We start from the raw sequence: 18,846 nt of genomic DNA on the forward strand, positions 1-18,846 counted from the left end.
AGGCACCTATATGAATGTTTTCAATGATTTCGGGCTTGACTGAAATATCAATGGGAACAGTGCGAGATACATTTCCCAAATTCAGCTCTGAATCAGGATGTTTCATTGGACTCTGAGCTTCCTTGACATATTCAGCTGTAAAAACTGATGAGAAATCGTTTTCTAAGCGATCATCCTCAGGTAAAAACGAAGATCTATGATGGAGATCTTCCCATGGTAAATCTTCTACACACAGGACTTCACAAAGTTGTTCGTCAGATGACACAACTTCGGGAAATGCTATTAACTCGGAGGTTGAAGTGAAAAGTGATTCCTCACGAACCACATTCATTTGGTGGATTTTGGTTGAACGCGATTCGGTAAAAGACTGCACGGCTTCATAAGCAATTTCATATGGACTCAAAGGCATAGCATCACCAAATGAGTCTATTTCAGATTCGGAAGGAACGATCCAAGGATCGTCGTAAACAATGGTATCTAATTTAATCATATGAATGGATGCAAACGAAGACACAGCGTTGATTGGAGGAAAAGGAAAAGTTCCCAGTAAACCGGCATCTTTAACTAATCCTACACCAACATCCTTATAAGGGATAGTCGTTTTACCGACATGCTGGATACTTTCTGAAGAGGCTGGGTCGAATGAAAAGTAAGCCAACTGGTCTATGGTCACGATCTTTCCATTATGTGGAAATTTTATTACTCTGAAGACCGATGAGACGACCGCTGTCATAGCGTAAGACCAACTTCGACCCAAGAGAAGGTTGTAGTCTAGAGGGGCATCAACCACCTCCACATCTAGACTAACAGTTTTTCCTTCAACCCCTATAGGCAAATCCTGTAGAATGCCAAACGGATGGAACCCACAGCCATCAAAGGCCTTAAGAATTGTCAGGGATTGATTTAGTGAAGGAGAACCAAGCGATCTCCAGCACTGTATTGACATAATACACGTGGAAGCTCCCTCATCAATTACAGTCCGATGAATAGGCCTGTTTTTTACTATCACTGGAATCTGGAAAGCCATCTGATGAGGTAAACGCAGTGTACTATTTTCTAGATCGAAGATTATCAGGTTTGGGTCCTGAACATCAACAACTCCTATAGCTGACAAAAGTAATTTTCGTTGTGCTGGACATGATTGCAGCACTTCTAAAGCCGACATTGCTGAGGGTGAAACAGCTAAATCCTCAACAATGTTGTAATTCTGGGCCGCTCTCGCATGTGGATTGAAAGCAGACCTTCGAAGCACACCCTTGGCGGGCGGTTTAATTACTAAGTCAGGGTTAGGTTTCTCGATCTGTAGTGGATCGGAACCAGGGGCTGAGGTTGATGGATTTGACTGAGAAGATTCTGCTTCTTTCGATCCATCAACAAGACTTTTACTACCATAATCGTGTGACCGAGTCGCAATCCTTACATGAGACATCATCAATATGGGTTCTTCAACGGCACTCGAGGAAGAACCTATCATTTTGCTATCTTTTGGAAATGGATCCTTCAAGACAGCAGGAATTTGGGAACCTTTGACGAGTTTCGCAACCTCGGCCTGATGAGGGCAATCTCTTGTAAAATGATCTTCTTCACAAATAAGACAAGGATAACGGGCCTTGCGCTTTTCGTCATTAGTTTCCGACTTTTCTGTTTTCTCCTTTGGAGTTTTGTCTGCTTTATTCTTCTTCTTGCCTTTCTTCTTCCCACCGTTTTTTGATTTAGCCGTAGATGACTCTACAGCGTGAATATTAGTGGAGACTTCAGCAGAATATTCTCTTGTCGGGGAGTCTGGTAAGGTGATAATGGGCAAAGAATTCTTTGAAGACTTCTTCTTGCTTTTAGTATTTACGGTACCAATCATGCCATCAGCAGCATGAGATCCCGAAGGAGCAGCAGCGATTTGATTCGACTTCGGAAGATCTGGGATATTTTCGTGTAACGTACCTGACTGAGTATAAACTAAGTCAAGGTACTGCGCTTGAGCAATCACTTGCTCTTCAGTAACTACTCCGGCCTTAGCTACGTCTTCAATAATCTTCGGTAATAATGATTTAACAAACCATTCAGCTAAGATTTGGTCCGGGATAAAAACTTTCACTAATCGCCTTCGACGTCTCCATTCATGTATATGATCGGAAATATAAGTGGACGTCGACTGTTTTAATGAAGTTAGTAGCTCCGTGCCATTATCATATCTGATCGGCAACTGAAAATGTGTTAAGAACGAGGTAGCTGACTGACTAAAATTATAAAAAGAGGCCCGTGGTAACTCAATGTACCACTTGGCCGCGAGACCAATGAGCGTACGCTGAAAAAGACGTAAACGGATCGAATCATCCGAGATGGAATTTGAGGCACACCAGAGGTGGTAAGTCATCACGTGATTTGATGGATCCTCTCCAGACTTACCTTCGAACTTGGGTATGTCACTGGGCAACTTATTTGGCATTGGCGGCCAGAACGGAAGATAATTTATTGGATCGTTCGTTAGGCGCGTCAAGTCTGGTAAATCCAAAGTTGCGATAAACGGAAATTGTCGATTAGGATCCCTAAAACTCTGAGTCACAAGACCAGTCCCAGGAGGAGGATATCCAGGATAACTTGGAACAGGAATCGCATTCGGGATATTGTATCCTCCCAGAAAACCAGGATTAACCAGACCGTATTGGGGTTGCTGTGGTTGTTGATAAGTGTACCCAGGATACGGTTGATACTGGTAAACCGGTTTTTGGACAGCAGGCCCGTATTGGTACTGTCCCTGGTACGGTTGATAAACAAATTGTGGTTGAGTAGTGACAACCGTACTTAAACCAGGCTGCCCCATAGGCATCTGAACCGTAGTTTGAATCGTAGATCCAGACAATGGTAAAGATGTCTATGGAGTAGTGGTAGAGACAGTAGAAACCGGAGCTGTCGATACTCCAGAAGTAAGTGTGGTGGAAGGAACAGATGTTGCGGTAGTTGCAGCAGTCGTTTGAGATGGAGTACTAGGTGCAATTGGCGACTGAGTAACTACCGAAGGTACAGAAGTTTGAACATTAGACTGGACTGGTTGCTGGGGTGGACCAGAAACCATAGGTTGTCCAGTTTGAGATGACAACTGTATGCTTGGCTGCAACACTTGTTGAACTTGCGATGGATCCCACACTATGTTCATTCCGGGGTATTGACCCATGACAGGTTGAGGATATTGAGATCCATAACCGGATTGAGGGTAGGATTGATAATTGAGAGGTACATTTCCCATACCTTGAACATAAGATTGACCTTGAGGTGGTTGATAACCTTGACTCGAGTACTGACCGTGGGGTAGATACCCTTGAGGTAAGTACTAATACTGGGGTTGACCTTGAGGCATATATTGATACTGAGGTTGACCTTGGGCTACATATTGAGGCTGGGGTTGACCTTGAGGAATGTACTGTACCATGGGTACATACTGTCCTTGAGGTTTCCCCCCAGACGCAATTTGTGTACCTTGAGGTTGCCCCCCAGGCGTTAATTGAGGTTGCCCCCCAGGTGGTAACTGACCACCTTGAGGTTGAGAACCGGGAATTGAACCTGACATCATATAAATGTCTCCTACGCCCAATGGTTTATTACCATTGTTTCCAGCTAATGACCCATGTCCAATGGGTTGAGGAGATGCTCCTGCAAAAGTACTAGAAAGTGACTGATACCGAGCAGGAACAGAAGGACCACCATACAAGAAAGATTCAGGAGGTTGAGTAAACACGGATGACTGACTAGACATATTTACAGGAGTATAAATACCTCCAGGTGGATAAGGAGTACGAGGTGGAGAAAAACTTATCCCTGAGTTGTCTAAGTAATTAGTTAATGAAAGATACCAAGTAGTACTTCTAGGTGGACTGTAAAAAATAGATTCACGCTCCCTTAGATCAATGGTAGGTTGATCTTCAGGGATAGGGACGCCTACTTCTTCTTCTGGAGCAAGTTCTTCAATAGCTATCAAACCAGAAGGAATATTTTCAGTGATGACTCTTTCTACCCTAGGTGAATCAGGAACACTAGAAGTTGGAGTAACGGGTTCAGACATTTCAGGTTCTTCGCCTATATCACTAGTAGATGAAAAACTACCAGCAAGCTCGGAAACTGCAACAGCTTCAGGATTATAACCTGTTTCTAGACTTTGATAATCTGGATGGACTACCAACGAAGACTCTCCTTCTTCAGGTGAACCTACTTTACTGCCACTAGGAGGAGTTACAAGGACTTTCAAACCTTCGTAATGACTCGGGATGTCTTGAGGAGGCTCACCCCGAAGTCTACGGGACTTCCTCAACAAATCAGCCACGGTAACAATCTCAGGAGACTGGCCCCGAAGTCTACGGGACTGTCTCGGTAATTCCGCCACAGTTAAAAACTTTTAACTACTGCACACGCAAACAAAGTAAAATCTCAAAGAAAACCGCCTAAAGTCTCTAAAGAACCAAACAAATTTGAATCACACGCCTAAATAATCTAGGGCGTCAAACCATACACAAATAGTAGCCTTCCGGACCGAAAACACTAGTTGGTGATGAAGCCCAACATCGTCGAATTCAGTACAGAAGTGGTGGGTGGAACAGTTACCCCGATAACCTGCTTAATGAATAGACTGGCACAAGTTCCTCCACTTTAACCGTCTCAAGTGAAGCGAACCCCCCGGAAAATCCAAGTGAGTCTAGCCGACATCTGCTCCAGGTACAGTGGGATCTTCCCTCCACCGTCACCTAGGGTAGAATCCTAAAGATAATGGTCACTAAGGTTACCAATAGCAACAAATATACCTGGGGGAACAGTCTACAACCCGATAGCACGCAAGGGCAGAGTAACAAGCTCAATCCCCTTGCTGGCTCCTTGACAATAATCCAAGGTTTACCGACAAGTGACCCCAGGCTCCTCGACAATAATCCAAGGTTTACTGTTTGTAATACGTGCGTATCTGGCGTCTTTCCCAATGAAGGAGGATTGATCCCTTCACTGGTTCGGACACGTCCTCGTGCTTCTCCTTTAAGAGGAGCTTTCCCAGAGTACAAATGAAACAGTTGGATTTATCCTACCACAAGATAAGCTACTTGTTTGGTTTTGCTGTCTTGGAGAGTTAATTACTCTCCTACTCCAAGACACTAGCCTGATCTATATTGGTGTTTCAGAGCCCTAGTAAATAAAAAGTTACTAAGTTGATTTTACTTTAAGCGTTAATTTTTATGGCTTTTCTTTAAGACAAAAGGTAGCGGAGATGAAACTGATGGTGTGTAGACTCGACTCAAACCACTAAAAAGATGCACTTAGGATGATTTATACTAATTCTCTTTTTCAATGAATTCCTTAGCTAAGAGAGTTGGAGAATGCAAAATTTATATAAAGACAACTTTCTTGGCAATGAAAATCAAAGAAACAATCTCTTTATCTTTTCCAAAACATACAACACATGACCACTAATTATTTCGCGAAAATTCCTTTTCTTTTCAAAGACTCAAATGCTACCTAAGCAAACTTTTCTTTCAAAAGAGATTTTTTGGATTTTTTCCTACTTAACAAAGCATTTAAAAATAAAAAATCAAACCTTTACAAATCTATGACAATCAAATCAAAGCTACTTAAAAGCAAATCAAAAGAAATTCACCTAATAAGCAAATCTAATGAGGCCAAAACCTACAAAGTATGATCCCAGGATGTTTTACTCAGTCGTGATTTAACTAAGGACTAGTCAATGCAGAATCAAAAACTAGCCAAAAACAAACATAAAATCTTTTGTTCTTTTTTGTAAAATGAAATTCACAGTTCAATCAACAAACTTTTTCGAGATTCGGCAAAGAGACAAAGCAAAGGTAGGTGTCTCACAAGGGTGGATTCTATGAAAGGTCCGACTCCTAAGAAGACTGCAAATACCAGGGAGATCCAAGGTTTTACGACTTCTAAAGCCAAAATCACTACAGGACCAATGCAAAAATCAAACCCTAAGGCTAGAACCTCTACGAATTCCACTAAAACACTTGACACTGATGAAACAAGTTCAGATGAAGATCTCTGGCAGGTAACCAGTGGATCTGGGTGGTAAAAACAACTTACAAACAAAATCTAAGAGGCAAAAAGGAGAAAATTGAAATTTTCTCAATTTTGACAAGGTACACAGGTGCGTGTATGCTCTGTGCACAAAGCTGCAGTGCGTACAAGTACGCACTGTGCTTAACTCAGAGGTTGCATACTGCTAGCAAAATCAAGAAAAACTAAAATCTAATTTAACCCTAAGCTAAGCCACCCAAACACACAGTCAAAGAACCAAAAACCAGAAAGAAAATGACTTATCTCAAATCAAAGTTTCAGACAAAGGAAAAATCATTCACATCAATGGAGTTCCCCAGTGGAGTCGCCATTTTGTCATGCGGAAAGAGTCAATTTTGCAGACAAAACCGACCTCCCTAGAAGCTAAGGCTTTCTAGTGACAAACAAGACAAGTAAACACTACCTTTCTCTAAATATGCATTTAGAATACAAGTAATCAGATGTTTGTAACATACCTTTAGTCCAACGCTTTGTAGTAGTCCAGCCTCGCAGATCCGGATGAGCTCCTCCTTCTCTTCGAAACCTGCATTCACTAACAAGCCAAAAGATTACATAGCACCTGAATAACTTATAAAATAACACATATTCATCATATAGACCAAGGAGTATATGAAACAAATCATGAATAACAACTTGTTGAGAAAAATGAGTTTATTTGCATTAAGTGGAAACAAAAGAAACCATTACAACCTGAGCCTTGGTGTTGTGCAAGTTCCTCCCAGGGTCCAGCAAGAGTTTTTCTTTACTTTGATCAGCTCACCCACTTCCAAATGAAGTCAAGAAAGGATGGGAATCTCTCCTCTCAAGCTCCATAAGGGAGTCCTAATCTCAGCAGCATCTACCCTTAGGAATGTTCAGCTTTCAACCTCCCCTCCCTCTGGCCCAATGCCTATATTTATAGTGCTTTAGAGGAAGTTAATTAGGTCAACCATGAATGGGATAAGCCCCTCTTTCAATGGGATAGCTCCCCTCTTCATGGGATAAGTTCCTCTTTCTTTGGGGTGCATGAACCATCTGGAGGCGCTCAATACACGTCAAACCATCTTCTAGAATGCTCTAGATTTGACCACAAGTAACTTTTTTAAGATGAAACTCGCGCCTTTTGACCTTTACAGGGGTACGCACCCACCCCTTTACATATAGAGCGTACAAGTACGCAGGTATTGTGAACTTGGGTTGCGTACACGCAGGTAAGGCTGAGAGAAACTGCGTACCCAGAGATAATTGACTTTAAATGACTTTTCTCTCTTTCTTGGAGTTTGACATGAAAAGCAGAGGCATGAGACTTGCCAAGGAAGATAGTATGACAGTTGATGGAGCCATACTAACTGCAAATAGTCATGGTGACATTTTTTAGTGTAACAATATGCATACGCGACTTTTGATCAGCAATCCTGCGTGTATACGCGCCTTTGTATATAGTGAACCTGTCTGTATACCCTACTTGGTATATGGCAAACCTGCGTATATACGTGACTTGGTACATAGTGAACCTGTGTATAACCTGCATATGTACGCGACTTGGTATATAGTGAACTTGCATATATACTCTTCTTTCTTCATTCTTTGTATTCTGATCATCAATTCTTTGCTACTGACCTACTGCACTATAATCTGTCATCTTGCCATCAAGGACAACACTTGTATCATAATACCAACAAAAGCTCTGAAATTTGGACCCGAGGTTCACTGCAATTTCGTCTCAAATGGGTTTTTTTTTAGCTTCTGAAACGTCGCAGAAAAAAAGTTATAGCGAAAATGCCACGATGACCTATTTGGAGCAGCGAAACCCTAGAATCCAATGCTCTGATACCAAATGTTATGAAACCAACTCACAAAAAGATAGAAAAGATAGTTGAATTCCTTAGAATTCAGCCTCTTCGAGGGGGCAACCTCCTTTACATTAGACAAATGAATAGTTCTTAGATGATTCAAATGACAAAACCTCCTTTCTATATATAGGAGTCTAAGGAGTCACAATATAACCCAACTGACCTAACAATAATATAAAGCCACAAAAATAACAATAGAGGGATTCTATGGGGCACAGTAATAACAATATGGGGCACAACAATATTAATAAGGGATATAACTACAATAGTAATGGGGTAATCACTAGTATTATAGGGACCTAATAGCCTTTTTCCATCTGCATACATGGGATTCCTTCCCATGCACCTCAAAGCCCTGCGGCTACTCAATATAAACCTCCTCTTGTATGAAGCCATTGAGAAATGCAGTCTTCACATCCATCTGGTGGATCTTCCAACCCATCTCTGCTGCAATCGATATAATGGAGCGAATATATGTATATTGATCTATGGGAGCGAAGGTCTCCTCATAGTCAACTCTCTCTACCTGTGAGAATCCTCTCACCACAAATCGATATTTGAACTTCTCGATGCTGCCATTTGCAGCATGATTTATCTTGTAGAGCCATCTGAAAGTAACAACTGATTTACCTTCGGGCCTTGGCACTACCTCCCAAACATCGTTCTTCATAATAGAAGAATACTCCTCCATCATGGCCTCTCTCAAACTTTCTAGTTGGTTGCCTCCTTATAACTAGAAGGCTCAAAGTCAACAATGCTTGTTACCAATGCCATGTAACTATAGAACCACTCAGGTGGTTTACTCTCTCTAACCTGTCTCTTTGCCCCAAAAATTGATGTGGACTCACACAAGGTATCTTGAAGCCACTTGGGATTCCTCTTCCCTTAGCATACTTCTCCCACCGAAGTGAAAGAATCCTCATCATCATCAGAACCCTGAAGTCCTAAAGGCCTGCCAACTAACCTCATGCCTAAATCTGTTCCTGTAGATGTTGAAGTACCGTGTGAACTATCCATTAGTGAACTACCCTATGAATTGCTCTGCAGATTGCCCTGCATGCTGCTCGAAGAACCACCCACCTGACCCTAAGAACCACTGCTCACTGATGGACCTGACACTATAATCGATGTGCCTCATGATCCCTGACCACTAGATCCCTGTGGCTGACTCAGCTTCTCTTGAGGGTCTGGTGACTTTGGATACTCTAACTCCTGTGACCTCCTGAAAACTCTTTCCTACTCGAACTTCACATCCTGCTTTACAACCAGTTTCCTCTTCGTAGGAATATAAATCTGATAAGATTTCAAGGTCTTGTTATAACCCACAAAGATGCCCTTGTCTACAGTGGACTCTAGCTTGGTCCTGTTCTCCTTGGGGACATAGGAATATGTAAGTCACCCAAAGATACAGAAGTGCCCAACATCAGGCTTCTTCCCAGAAAAAGCCTCCTCTGGAGTCACATTCCCTAAGGCACAATGTGGACTCTTGTTTTGCAAGTACACAACAGTGTTGCAAGCCTCCTCCCATAAAAATAAAGGTAACCCTTGATCATGAAGCATGGCTTTGGCAGCCCTTGCAATGGATCTATTCTTCCTCTCTGCAACCCCATTCTGTTGGGGGTTGTAGGGAATTGTGAACTCCCTTCTAATGCCTGCCTCAGAACAAAAATCAACAAACTCACCAAGGGTATACTCCCCTCTATTGTCTGACCTAACGACCTTGATCTTCCTACCTATCTAAGTCTCAGCAAGAGCTTTGAACTCTTGAAATTGCTTGAAGACCTCACTCTTGGTCTTCAAGAAATAAATCCAGGTCTTCCTGGAGTGGTCATCAATGAATAAAACATAGTACTCATAGCCACTCAATGATACATGAGATATCCGACCACTCTAATTGGTATGTATCAATTCAAGGATCTTGGTCACTCTACTGTCACTGCTGGGAAAAGGGGATCTGGCAAACTTCCCCATAGCACATCCTTTACATACATCAAGGTGATCAGAACTGAAATTTGGCACACTGGTGGTGATCTCCCACAATGTACTCAAGGCCCCATGATACATGTGCCCCATCCTGCAGAGCCAAATCTCACACAACTCTAAACTACTAGATCTGATGCCGGTCCTGTCTCGAGTGCTGCTACTTAATGCCATCAGGGGTTGGAATGAGAACTTGTACACCTTGGCACAAGACACACCAATCTCTCTAGCTGAAGAAGCTGGAGTTCCCCTAGGATATATAAGCACCTGCCCTCTCCTGAACAACACATCATACCCTCTATCCTTAAGTGCTGAGACAGATATCAGGTTCTTCTTCATTCCAAGCGCATACAGAACATCTGACACTTTCAAGGGAGGTTTGGTTCCCCTATCAAACATCAATGTCCCCACACCGAATGCTCTAACAATGTTGTCATCACCAAGTACTAGCTCCATATCAGTATCACCCTCTGAAAGCTCTAAGACGTACTCTCTGACTCCTATCATGTGGCAAGAAGCGTCACTGTAAACATACCAAATGGTAGAAGATGTTATGCTAGTAACATTGAATGCACACTCCCTCTGAACCTATATGGCAGGTGATCCTGAACTAGTGGCCTCACAAGATATGAACCCAATCTCCCGATCAAATCTCCCCGAGAAGCTATCTATCTCTACAGAAGTTTCCATGGGTTTGTCTTTCCCTTTCTTGTTCTTCCTCTCCAGACACATAACAGCATAATGTCCCAACTTTTGACAATTCCAACATTTGACTTTGGAATAGTCCTTATCCTTGTTCTGTTGCTTTCCTTTACCTTTGTCTTTGCCTCCACTGTTGGAAGCTTGCTTCTTTTCTCTGCCCTTCTTGCCTCTTGCTGAAAATGCCACATTTTCATCCTCCTCCACCTGTTTCACTGCCCCAAGATGGTTCTTTATGATCTCATTCTGAATGCAATCATCCCATAACCTCACCCAATCATGAAGGTCTTCTCGTGTAACAATGTCATCCACAAAATTATCCCAAGTCTTGGGAAGACCATTCAAAGCAATCCTCACCAACTCAGTGGGCACAATGATATCACCTACGGCTGCCAACTCATCTCTCAATAAATTGATCTTTGTGAGGTATGTTGTATCACTGTCAGACTTAGCCATTTTAATGGCCTTCAGTTTATCCTTTAGGACCATTTTTCTGTTTTCATTTGAGCTCTGGTAAAGACTGGTCAAGGTTGTCCACATTTCATGTGCTTAAGTCTTTCCTCTCATATGGAGAATGCCATGGTCTTTCATTCCTTCCAGAATCAATCTTTTTTTCAATAACATTCTTTTTGTTAAACTATGCCAATTGTACAGGGTCAAAAAGTACTACTACTGTGTTTTGTGTGGTATTTACCATAATGCCCCAGACTTCTGCTTCCTCAAATATGCTTTGGATTCTCTCCTTCCATGCATTGTAGTTATTCTGCTCATCCAACATGTCTTCAACTCTCAAACCCAAAAGACATGTTTCACTGTCCTACCAAACTGAAATTTTCAAATATGTGGTAAAGGTTTCTGTTTTTTGTGTAAAAAATCAGCTTAATGTAATTTTCACTTTGTTGTCCCAAACTGCACTTTTCAGCCAACCAAGCTCTGATACCATGAAGAAATTTCAATCCTCACTCTAGTTATCAGTTTTCCTTATCACTCCATGCATTTAGTTTCAAATCCAAAAATGATAAAAATTCTAAAATTTGGAAATGACAATAATTTTCTGAAAACACAAATTTAGAGATTTCACAACTACTGAAATTCTAGAAATAAAACATAGCAAAATTATGACAACCACACACAAAATAACATAGTGATTTTTTGTCAATGTGACCCTGGAAAAACCCCCTACAAATCTTTGGGAAAACTAGTTTGAGAGGTCTTCTTTATTCTGAAAATGCTTTTATAGAGAAACTCAAATACACAGTAAAAATTCCAGCAAACACAAAAGACAACGTATCTTGATTTCAGTGCTTGCACTATGCCTCGAAAATCATGCCAATCAGCAAACAGCGAAAACATAAAAATTTCCAACAATAAAACAACATTAAATGTTGTACGACCAGTCTCAAAAAACATGCCCAGAACTTGCTGTACGGACCGTATGGTTTTCAGCAGTATGGCTACCTCAAAATCTGTGCCCAAATCTGCCTTGAAATTCGTGCCCTTGTTGTTTTCCATCTTCCTTGATTTTTGTGGTGTCCCTCTTCCTCAATATTTGTGCCTTTCTCCTGTTGCACGGTTTTGCCTTAGGATGCATGCCAATAAATGTTGCTGCCCAAATTTGTTGAAATGTCTTCTTGCTGCTCTCTTTCACTTCCTCACCGCCCAAAAAATTTCTCCTTGCTCTCTCTTCTCTTTCTCTCAAATGCTCATGAAAGAATGAAAATATTTCCCTCCTCTTCTCCTTTTATTCTCTAAATGACCTTTTGGGTTACCCTAAAATCTAATGGATGAGATTCATTTAAATCTAAGGGTGAGAATAAATGTGCATTTAATTCTCACTTTCTATTTTTTAACTTACCCACTTAAATAAAGACCCACTTAGCCTTTTATTTCCATAATCACTTTTTCACTTTCTAATTCTTCATTGACTTTAATAAAGTCGCTTTTAAATTAGAATGTAACTTTATCACTTATAAAATCACTTCTAGATTATAATGTAACTTTACCACTTATAAAGACACTTTTAAATTAAATTGACTTTATCACTTATAAAGTCACTTTAGGAGAAAAGTAAAAAATAAATTTGGATGCTTTTCCCTAAGCCAAAGATCAAAGCCGTAGGGAACCACTTGTCCTCTGGTACCCAAATTTTAACAAAAATTGTGTAATCCTCCCCATATGATGCCCAATTTGTTGCTTCAACATGCCTTGTAAGTAGATTTTCTTAAGACTAACATTTTCTTGCCATGAGTGTCCTTTATGCTGCATAGATATAGCATTTATTGAGTACCTCTCCAACAGTCACTATAACCATGGCATCTAAGACAGATGCTTCAGAGTAAACCACTAAGAGAAGTACTGGGGAAGTAATTGAGAAAACATCAGTTAATTTTCCAGTGTGTGTGGATACTCATTTGTTTATAGAAAAGGGATCATCTCTAACATGGTAGCAAATTAAAGATGCTTTTGCAAAGGACTTTGATGCAAACTTAGATGACCGACATGTTTACCTCATCATCAAGCAATCAGGGCTATATAAGTTTTCGTGTAGGTATACCACCTTCCCATGTGCCGATATCATCAGTTGGAGTGTGTGACACATTGATGGGAAGACCATGACATCGAGTAGTGCTAACAGGTAGAAGCTTTCCACCTTCTGGGCAGAATACTTTCAATAAATTTATCACTTTACCAAGCCAATAGAGTGCACAAACTCACTCTTCTATGCAAAACATACCTATGTGAACAAAAGAGACATTGTAAAATGTAGGGTGATAGAGCCATCGAAGTTTCGACAAATACCCACGCATGTGTACAAGACAAAGTCCCTCAAGAATGCTTACCAGCACTTGGTTATCTTTTCTTGCAGAATCCATGGTCAACAGAGCATGGAAACCTTTCTTGATGGGCGGATAGTCTTATTAGACCAACTGGTGAATGATGGGAGGCTGTTAAACTGGTCATATCTATTGGCTAGACAATTGAAGGCCCATGTAGCACATGCTCAGAATCTACCCAAGGGTGAGAGAGCATGGTTCCATAAGTTTGCATACTTATTGGATGAAATCTATGTGCAACTATAGTTCCCTAGCATGAACTGGACATGGACACCATGAGAAACTTCCATGCACATCTATTGCAATTTTCTTTAAAAATGAAGCTATCGAGGAGTAATGGCACGACTAGCTGACCACTTCATCATCCCACTGTACAATATTATCTTTCAATAAGATCCACTTTTCATGTCGTGAGAAGCAATGGAGCCATTAGCATAAATTGTAGATTGGTATGCCTCACCAGATGGAACCTTCATTAGAGTGTTTGGCAGAGAGAAGTCTATGCATGTCTTACCAAGGTATGCCACTGAAAAACCTATCATGCAAGAAGTATCATACCATCTCACCACAGGGTTGTCAGCAATGCTGCACAGGAAGAAGAAAGCACCATGGCCCACTTTTCCTTTTCGGATTGGATTATATAAGATAAATAACTTGAAAGTTTTGGATATCGAGGCTAAGGAGATATTGAGATTTGAATTCAGTACTCGAGACTTTAATCTGTATGATCCCAACAATATTTGCAAGGAATACTATATGAAAGTTTACTTTTTGTGGATCGGTAAGGAATTTCATTGGCCAGAGGAGGATCCATAGAGTATTGATACAATGAGTCCATAATCAATTAATTGGTTAGCTTAGCAGGGAATTCATAGGCTGCTCCACATATGGTAGAAAATCTGGAAGCAGCAACAGTAGAAGGCAGTAAACCCTTGCAGGAGAAGGGAAAGAGGAATATTTCTGACAGTCTAGAGGGAGAAAAAAGGTACAAAATGAAAGAAGATATTATTCTTTTGAAAGCAGCTTTGGAAGAAGAAGAAAAGAGGAAGCAAAGGTTGTAGAGAGCAAAGCAGAGAAAGAGACAAAAGCATAGTTTCGGGAATTAGAACTAAAGCTACAAGAGACGGAGTAGAAGATGAAGGAAGAATAGGAGTTGAGGAGGAAAGAATGAGAAGAGAAGAAAAATTAGGAAGAAGAAAAAAGGAAAGGAGCTATGATAGAGGAAACAATGTCAATACAGGTTGAAGAGTAAGAATAGGAACAACCAGTAGCTGAGGAGGAAGGTAAACAAATGCAGGATTGGGAGATTTCACAAAAGATTGAGTAATTGATTGAAGTAACATATATGGATATGGAAAAGGAACCACATAATGAAGATGTTGATTTGATTTCGAGAGAACCATAGGTCATCTCTCTATCTCCACCACCTCCAGCAGCAGAGCCAGCCTCGAGCGAGCAAGGGGATGTTTTTATCCTTAATGATGATCCATGAATGGATGTGTAAATCTATCATTCAATGAGTTCCAAAGGAGAATTATACAAGAACATAGAAATCACTTTCTGGATGATCACACATCACCTACATTCATTAGAGAAAGGGTGATAGTGTGGGACACCATGAAGCATCCAAATTCCATTATCAAAGCTAACTTGGCCAATACAGGAGCAACAATATCAAATATCTAGTATTCGATGGCCGAGAATGAGCAAATGGCACAAAACTTGCAAGTTGCGAAGAAAGAGGTAGAAAAACTCTACGCAGCAGTGAAAAATGCAGTTTCTACACAAGTTTACTTGGAGGAGATGAGAGCGGCAATACTTGTTGAAGTATCAACACTTGGACAAACCATGCGGAACCTCTATGACGGGCTTGTCACAGTACATAAAGAAGTTGTCCATTTTCATGCCTTATAGCAGCATAGCAAAGAATTTTTTAACACTCTCAAGAACATACAAGTTGTCATTGCCTATGTGCAAGAGTGGACAATGTAATACAAAGGGGAAACACTTGACTTAGTGAAGAAAATGAAGCCATAGAAAGTGAAGGTTTGAATGTTGATCTAGAAAATCTAGCATCTCGCCTCCTTCATTGGTAGGGGAAATTTTACGAGCTAATATTCGCAAGTGGGCTAATTTTGTATGTTTTTTCCAAAAAAAATATTCGCTAATTTCAATTTTTCCTAAAAATGGTTCACCCAAATTTTATATCATAAAATTATTTTACCATAAAAATCACCAAATTTGTATAGAGGCTATATGAAATTATTAGAAATTTTAATATTTTTACAAACATATCACTAAACATTTTATAGTTTTCATGTTAGGGACTAGTAAGATTCACCAAGTTTTCTGAACTTTAAGATAAATCTCCATCCTTAAAATTTTCCCTGTCCATTGGTACCATTCAAGCCTCATATGTACGGTTCTTCAGTACTTTGGATGTCTTGGTGAGAACACACCAGATCCCATCACTTAGTTCCCTCACCAAAGCCAAATCCAAGAACCAAGTTCAGCAGGAGTTCGAAGAGTACTTGGAGCAGCTGAGACAGAATGCCAGTAGGGAAGACTTAGAGTTGAATAGACATAACATGTATAATTTCATCAATGGTCCTATCAATGTTATAATAATGTTTATCATGCTTCAGAACAAACCTGACATAGGTTCCAAGACAGGATACCCATAGGCCATGGAGGCCAGAGTCCACTTCCAACCAGACATTGTTACAAAGTGTGAGGACATCTTCACATAGTATCAAGCTTGGCACCAATATGTGACCAAGAAGCGGCAAGTGGATGTTGTTCAGCTAGACTTCTCCCAAAATCTAGCACCATAGTGTTGTGCCTTGTCAGGCTGTCAAATTGTTTCTACCCTATTTTTTCTTATATGGGTAAAAATGTAAAATGTAATATTATTTGTAATTAGGTTGTAAGTGAAATTCAAGGTGTCAATATTGGAACATGAAGAGTCATCATGTAATGTAATGTATTGTTTTGTAAAGAAGTTGAAGAATCATGAGGCTAGTCCAAAGGTCACAAAGGGGAATTGAAGACTCACCCCCATTTTTTATAAATATAACCTCATAACTCATGTAAAGGGCTTTTGGGAGCCAAGATTTTGGCCAGGATTAGGCTTAGAGAGCTTAGGAGTATTGTGAAGACCCTTGGCTTCTCCGTAGCATAAAGTGAGCATAATGATTTGGAGGAGTAGGTGTTCTTGACTATAATGTTCCACTATTGGGGCTAGTGGTCATCAGTGGTATCACTAGTACAAAATGGCTATTTAGTTACTACAAAAATGACTTAAATTTGCATATAAACTACCATTTTTCAGTCAGTGACCAATAGTAGCTAATTTACAGTGTCTTATAATGCGACCAACTTTTAGTCATTTCTAGCTTGGTCATTAATTTTTTGTTTCAATTTTATCATTTAGTAGTATATTTAGTCATAAATTTGGTTATTAATTTAGTCATTAATTTACTCGATAATTTCCACATTTAATGATCAAATATACAACAAAATATATTACGACATGATCTCCTGAGAAAATCAATTAATGACTACAGAAATATGACCAAAATGTTAGTTGTGTTATAAGATACTATAAATTAGCTACTAATAGTCATATATATGCAAATTTTAGTCATCATTTAAGTCAATTAATGACCAAAGAAATATGACTAAATTTCAATCGTGTTATAAGATATTGTAAATTAGCTACTAATTGTCGTATAGACGCAAAATTTAGTCGTCATTTCTAATCACAAATTTATCATTTGCAGTAGTCATTTATCATTTTTCTAGTGGTTTCATATTCATTATATAATCGATTGATATAATATTTTATATTCATTTCATTTACTTTCATTAATAATCATTATAAATGACCAATTTAGTCGTGTATTCATTTTATTTGTGTTCATCATTAATCAATATAAGCTACTAATTTAGTAGTTTTAGAGTGATTTTATGTATTCAATATTAATCAACATAAATTAATTAGTTTTATTTTGCAACTAATGTAAAAAAAAATGGGCATAAAATGTGCATGTTCATCTAATATGAAAACACAAAGTTACATATGTTAATTACAATACTAAATAATATCAAGTGCAACTATAAAGAATTTCAACCATAAATTATATTAAATAAAATGTCAAGTATTACAATATGAGTTTCTAACTTGATATCAATTATTTGGACTACAATTTACACATGAAATATTGTTTCATCACTTCAAAACATTATCACTGTGTTGCCAAGGCATTGCAAGTGAATTCACCAACTCTAAAGATGTAACCATCAATCTCTATGTGTGTGTCTTATGTGAGATATTGGCTTTAAGAGTATCACTAGATGGGTTTTCTTCTCTCTCCCTTTTTGCATTTGTCGCTTCAATGTTGTTGTTCTCATATTTCTTCAATTGTTTCTTTTTACCATCAATATTGATCATTTCCTCTACTTAAAACAAAAGAAGATACAATGAAAAGTATAAGACATGAAATACAATGAATACTGGAATATAAACTAAAGTATACTATAAAATATTTATACGACATATACCTCAATGTCAGTAATTTCAATGCCATTTTTACCCATAAAAGTAAGAAACTCGGACAAGTTTTCTTCACTTTGGTGACAGTGGCCAGATGACCCGTAGAAACAAAACAAATAAAATGTCCCGAAAGAAAAGAACACCTTAATAACTTAGTATTTAACCTCCAGAGAAAGCTTAAGCACAATCATGCCAACTTACATGTTAAAAAGCTTAGGATGTGGATAATTTGTGAAAACAAATAATCTGAGGTGTGATGTCTAATCCTTGTCATTTTATTCGCAACAAAATTTCATTTTCTAACGCATGAACTTGGTCAAATATATAGAGAATTTGTGCTCAAATAATAATATGACAGTAAATTTTTCTAATAGTCATGAAAATTTCTTAACACAAAACAACGAAAAGGATTTCAATTAATATCGTGTATTACTAATCTCATCCTCAAGCTTTGGATGTTGTTTAAATGGACATGATACCAAGTATTTTCAATTTCATAGTTAAAAGAAAAAACAAAATCAAAGGAAACATTCAAAATACAATCAAATAAAAAAGAGAGGATATCATGGAATGAACATTGGAATGTTTAAATGTCCACTGGTGTCTTGTCTAGCATTCCTAAAACATTTTCTTTCCCAAAATAACCATGAGGTGAAAGAATCACAAGATTTAAAACCATAGTAATCCCTACTCAAAAAATTTCCAAAGTCGATCACTCAAGTACTTGAGCTCCCCTTGTATTGGTTCCATGATTTCATATATTCCTTCGATGGTAGCACTGTAATAATTAGGACCCTGTAGTTCCCTATCACAAAGGAATCCATTGCTGAAGAAACAAGTTTTCCAACTAAGGGCGACAGGTAGTTTGAAAAATAGAGGT

This window comes from Pinus tabuliformis, chromosome 1_1 (genome assembly GCF_031772625.1).
Source record: "Pinus tabuliformis cultivar Carrire ecotype Pingquan chromosome 1_1, CPIR1, whole genome shotgun sequence".
NCBI lineage: Eukaryota > Viridiplantae > Streptophyta > Pinopsida > Pinales > Pinaceae > Pinus > Pinus tabuliformis.